The following is a 6,179-nucleotide window of genomic DNA, read 5'->3' as shown; positions in this document are numbered from 1 at the left end:
ATCATCACATTCATCATGTTGAAGTGCAGCGAATATCTTAGAATAAGAATAAGTTGAATTGAATAGAAGAATAATAGTAATTGCATTAATACTCGAAGAACAGCAGAGCTCCACACCTTAATCTATGGTGTGTAGAAACTCTACCGTTGAAAATATATAAGTGATAGAGGTCATGGCATGACCGAAAGGCCAGCCTCCCCAAATAGCATGTGAATATGAAAATAGGGAATCAGACCCCCTTAGTACAATAGTAAAAAGTTCTATTTATACTAAACTAGTTACTAGGATTTACAGAAATAAGATTTAGTGCAGAAATCCACTTCCGGGGTCCACTTTGGTGTGTGCTTGGGATGAGCTTGAGCTTTACACGTGCAGAGGCTTTTCTTGGGGTTAAATGCCAAGTTGTAACGTGTTTTTGGCGTTTAACTCTGGTTTGTGACGTGTTTCTGGCGTTTTACTCTAGAATGCAGCATGGAACTGGCGTTGAACGCCAGTTTGCATCATCTAAACTCGAACAAAGTATGGACTATTATATATTTCTGGAAAGCCCTGGATGTCTACTTTCCAACTCAGTTGAGAGCGCGCCAGTTTTAATTCTGTACCTCCAAAAAATCCATTTCGAGTGCAGAGAGGTCAGAATCCAATAGCATCAGCAGTCCTTTTTCAGCCTGAATCAGATTTTTGCTCAGGTCCCTCAATTTCAGCCAGAAAATATCTGAAATCACAAAAAAACATACAAATTCATAATAAAGTCCAGAAATGTGAATTTTGCATAAAAACAAATAAAAATATCCCTAAAAGTAGCTAGATTCTACTAAAAACTACCTAAAAATAATGCCAAAAAGCGTACAAATCATCCGCTCATCACAACACCAAACTTAAATTGTTGCATGTCCCCAAGAAACTGAAAATCAAATAGGATAAAAAGAAGAGAATATACTATAAATCTCAAAATATCAATGAATATTAGTTCTAATTAGATGAGCGGGACTTGTAGCTTTTTGCTTCTAAACAGTTTTGGCATCTCACTTTATCCTTTGAAGTTTAGAATGATTGGCGTCTATAGGAACTCAGAGTTCAGATAGTGTTATTGATTCTCCTAGTTAAGTATGTTGATTCTTGAACACAGCTACTTTTATGAGTCTTGGTCGTGGCCCTATGTACTTTGTTTTCCAATATTACCACCGGATACATAAATGCCACAGACACATGACTGGGTGAACCTTTTCAGATTGTGACTTAGCTTTGCTAAAGTCCCTAGTTAGAGGTGTCCAGAGCTCTTAAGCACACTCCTTTTGCTTTGGATCACGAATTTAACCACTCAGTCTCAAGCTTTTCACTTGGACCTGCATGCTACAAGCACATGGTTAGGGACAGCTTGATTTAGCCGCTTAGGCCTGGACTTATTTCCTTGGGCCCTCCTATCCATTGATGCTCAAAGCCTTGGATCCTTTTTACCCTTGCCTTTTGGTTTTAAGGGCTATTGGCTTTTTCTGCTTGCTTTTTCTTTTTCTTTTATTATTTTTTTGCCACCTTTTTTTTCGCAAGCTTCTGTTATTCACTGCTTTTTCTTACTTCAAGAATCATTTTTTATGATTTTTCAGATCATCAATAACATTTTTATTTTTCATCATGCTTTCAAGAGCCAACAATTTTAACACTCATAAACAACAAGATCAAAAATATGCACTGTTCAAGCATTCATTCAAAAAACAAAAGGTATTGTCACCACATCAATATAATTGAACTAATTTCAAGGATGAATTTGAAACTCATGTACTTCTTGTTCTTTTGTATTAGAAACATTTTTCATTTAAGAAAGGTGAAGGATTCATGGAATTATTCATAGCCTTAAGACATAGACACTAGACACTAATGATCATGTAATAAAGACACAAATATAGACAAACATGAAGCTCATAAACCGAAAAACAGAGAGATAAGAACAAGGAAGTTAAGGAATGAGTCCACCTTAGTGATGGTGGCGCCTTCTCCTTGAAGGACCAATGGTGTTCTTGAGCTCCTCTATGTCTCTTCCTTGCCTTTGTTGCTCATCCCTCATAGCTCTTTGATCTTCTCTAATCTCATTGAGAATGATGTAGTGCTCTTGGTGTTCCATCCTTAATTGGTTCATGTCATAACTCAATCCTTCTATAGAAGTGTTGAGTTATTCCCAATAGTTATTTGGAGGAAAATGCATCCCTTGAGGCATCTCAGGGATTTCTTGATGATGAGCTTCCTCATGTGTCTCTTGAGATCCATGAATGGGCTCTCTTGTTTGCTCCATCCTCTTCTTAGTGATGGGCTTGTCCTCTTCAATGAGGATGTCTCCTTCTATGACAACTCCAGCTAAGTAGCATAGATGGCAAATGAGATGAGGAAAAGCTAGCCTTGCCAAGGTGGAGGGCTTTTCAGCTACTTTGTAGAGTTCTAGAGAGATGACTTCATGAACTTCTACTTCCTCTCCAATCATGATGCTATGGATCATGATGGCCCGATCCACAGTTACTTCAGATTGGTTGCTAGTGGGGATGATGGAGCATTGGATGAAATCCAACCATCCTCTAGCCACAGGCTTAAGGTCCAGTCTTCTCAATTGAACCGGCTTGCCTTTTGAGTCTCTTTTCCATTGAGCTCCTTCCATACATATGTCCATGAGGACTTGGTCCAACCTTTGATCAAAGTTGACCCTTCTAGTGTAGGGGCGTGCGTCTTCTTGCATCATAGGCAAGTTGAATGCCAAGCTTACATTTTTCGGACTGAAATCTAAGCATTTCCCCTGAACCATTGTAAGATAATTCTTTGGATTCGGGTTCATACTTTGATCATGGTTCCTAGTGATCCATGCATTGGCATAGAACTCTTGAACCATTAAGATTCCGACTTGTTGAATGGGGTTGGTAAGAACTTTCCAACCTCTTCTTTGGATCTCATGTCGTATCTCCGGATACTCATTTTTCTTAAGCATGAAAGGGACCTCAAGGATCACCTTCTTGGCCACAACTTCATAGAAGTGGTCTTGATGGGCTCTTGAGATGAATCTCTCCATCTCCCATGACTCGGAGGTGGAAGCTTTTGTCTTCCCTTTCCTATTTCTAGAGGTTTCTCCAGCCTTAGGTGCCATCAATGGTTATGGAAAAACAAAAAAAGCTATGCTTTTACCACACCAAACTTAGAATGTTGCTCCCCCTTGAGCAAAAGAAGAAAGAATATGAGAAGAAGAGGAAGAAAATGGAGGAGATGGAGGGAGGTTTAGGGTTTGGCCAAGGGGAGAAGTATTGATGGTTGTGTGTGAAGAATGAAGGAGTGTTGAGGAGTTTATATAGGAGTGGGAGAAGGGTTTATGGTTCGGTCATGTAGGGTGGGATTGGGTAGGAAAGAGATTTTGAATTTGAAGGTAGGTGGGGTTTATGGGGAAGAGTGGATGGATGTGAGTGGTGAAGAGGTGATGGGGAAGAGTGATTGAGGTGATTGGTGAATGATGTTTGGGGAAGAGTGTTATGAAAAGGTGTGAGAAAGAGGGAGAAGGTAGGTGGCGATCCTGTGGGGTCTACAGATTCTGAGGTGATCCTGTGGGTCTATAGATCCTGAGGTGTCAAGGATTTCTCATCCCTGCACCCTTTAGGTGTGTAAAATGCCCTCTGTATGCAATCCTGGTGTTTAACGCCAGACTGATGCTTGTTTCTGGCATTAAACGCCAGCTCTATGCATGTTTCTGGCGTTAAACGCCACTTTGCTACTTGTTTCTGGCGTTTAACGCTAGCTTTCCCCAGGGTGCAATCCTGGAGTTTAAATGCCAGACTGCTGCTTGTTTCTGGCATTCAACGCCAGCTTCATACTCTGTTCTGGCGTTAAACGCCATCCAGATGCTCTTTATTGGCGTTTAAACGCCAGTAAGCTCTTCCTCCAGGGTGTGCTGTTTCTTCTACTATTTTTTATTCTGTTTTTAATTTTTGCAATTGTTTTGTGACTCCACATGATCATAAACCTAATAAAACATAAAAGAACAATAGAAATATAGATAAATAAAAATTGGGTTGCCTCCCAATAAGCGCTTCTTTAATGTCAATAGCTTGACAGTGAGCTCTCGTGGAGCTTCACAGATGTTTAGAGCATTGTTGGGACCTCCCAACACCAAACTTAGAGTTTGATTGTGGGGAATTTGTTTGACTCTGTATTGAGAGAAGCTTATCGTGCCTCTTTTCCATGGTTGCAGAGGAAGATCCTTGAGCTTTAAACACAAGGTAGTCCTCATTCAATTGAAGGACTAACTCTCCTCTGTCAACATCAATCACAGCTCCTGCTGTGGCTAGGAAGGGTCTTCCAAGAATGATGGATTCATTCTCATCATTCCCAGTGTCTAAGATTATAAAATCAGCAGGGATGTAAAGGCCTGTAACCTTCACTAACACGTCCTCTACCAATCCATAAGCTTGTTTTATTGACTTGTCTGCCATCTCTAATGAGATTCTTGTAGCTTGTACCTCAAAGATCCCCAACTTCTCCATTACAGAGAGTGGTGTAATATTTATACCTGACCCCAGGTCACACAGAGCCTTCTCAAAGGTCATGGTGCCTATGGTACAGGATATTAAGAATTTACCAGGATCTTGTTTCTATTGAGGTAGAGTTTGCTGAACCCATGTATTTAGTTCACTAATGAGCAAGGGAGATTCATCTTCCCAAGTCTTATTACCAAATAACTTAGCATTCAGCTTCATGATGGCTCCTAAATATTGAGCAACATGCTCTTCAGTTACATCTTCATCCTCTTCAGAGGAAGAATAGTTCTCAGAGCTCATGAATGGCAGAAAGAAGTTTAATGGAATCTCTATGGTCTCTATATGAGCCTCAGATTCCTTTAGGTCCTCAATAGGGAACTCCTTTCTGTCTGGGAGACGTCCCATGAGGTCTTCCTCATTGGGATTCACATCCTCTCCTTCCTCTTGGGATTTGGCCATTTTGATTACATCAATAGCCTTGCACTCTCTTTTTGGATTCTCTTCTGTATTGCTTGGGAGAGTACTAGGAGGAGTTTCAGTGATTTTCTTACTCAGCTGGCCCATTTGTGCCTCCAAATTTCTAATGGAGGACCATGTTTCACTCATGAAACTTAAAGTGGCCTTAGATAGATCAGAGACTATGTTTGCTAAGCTAGAGGGGTTCTGCTCAGAATTCTCTGTCTGTTGCTGAGAAGATGATGGAAAAGGCTTGCTATTGCTAAACCTGTTTCTTCCACCATTATTAAAGCCTTGTTGGGGCTTCTGTTGATCCTTCCATGAGAAATTTGGATGATTTCTCCATGAAAAATTATAGGTGTTTCCATAGGCTTCACCCATGTAATTCACCTCTGCCATTGCAGGGTTCTCAGGATCATAAGCTTCTTCTTCAGAAGATGCCTCTTTAGTACTATTGGATGCATTTTGCCATCCATTCAGACTCTGAGAAATCATGTTGACTTGCTGAGTCAACATTTTATTCTGAGCCAATATGGCATTTAGAGCATCAATTTCAAGAACTCTCCTCTTCTGAGGCGTCCCATTACTCACAGGGTTTCTCTCAGAGGTGTACATAAATTGGTTATTTACAACCATGTCAATGAGTTCTTGAGCTTCTGCAGGCGTTTTCTTTAGGTAAATGGATCCACCTGCAGAATGGTCCAGTGATATCTTAGAAAGCTCAGATAGACCATCATAGAATATATCTAAAATGGTCCACTCTGAAAGCATGCCAGAAGGACACTTTTTGGTCAACTGCTTGTATCTTTCCCAAGCTTCATAGAGGGATTCACCATCTTTTTGCTTGAAGGTCTGAACATCCACTCTAAGGTTGCTCAGCTTTTGAGGAGGAAAGAACTGGGCCAAGAAGGCCGTGACCAGCTTATCCTAAGAGTCCAGGCTATCTTTAGGTTGTGAGTCCAACCATGTTCTAGCTCTGTCTCTAACAGTAAAAGGGACAAGCATGAGCTTGTAGACTTAAGGATCTACTCTATTAGTCTTAATAGTATCACAGATCTGCAAGAATTCATTTAAGAACTGATAGGGATCTTCTGATGAAATTCCATAAAACTTGCAGTTCTGTTGCATTAGACCAACTAGTTGAGACTTTAGCTATAAATTGTTTGCTCCAATGGCAGTGATTGAGATGCTTCTTCCATAAAAATTAGAAGTAGGTGTAGT

General features: G+C 40.3%; 1 non-coding gene across 1 annotated transcript; it reads left to right on the top strand.

Annotated features, from left to right (window-relative positions):
• Window positions 1-5,727: 5,727 nt before the first annotated feature.
• On the top strand, window positions 5,728-5,831 carry LOC112704651 (small nucleolar RNA R71). The gene has a single exon (XR_003155266.1). It is a non-coding gene; the product is annotated as a small nucleolar RNA R71 (small nucleolar RNA).
• Window positions 5,832-6,179: the final 348 nt, after the last annotated feature.

Source organism: Arachis hypogaea, chromosome 7 (genome assembly GCF_003086295.3).
Source record: "Arachis hypogaea cultivar Tifrunner chromosome 7, arahy.Tifrunner.gnm2.J5K5, whole genome shotgun sequence".
NCBI classification, from domain to species: Eukaryota; Viridiplantae; Streptophyta; class Magnoliopsida; order Fabales; family Fabaceae; genus Arachis; species Arachis hypogaea.
This window is presented reverse-complemented; position numbering and strand designations above follow the sequence as displayed.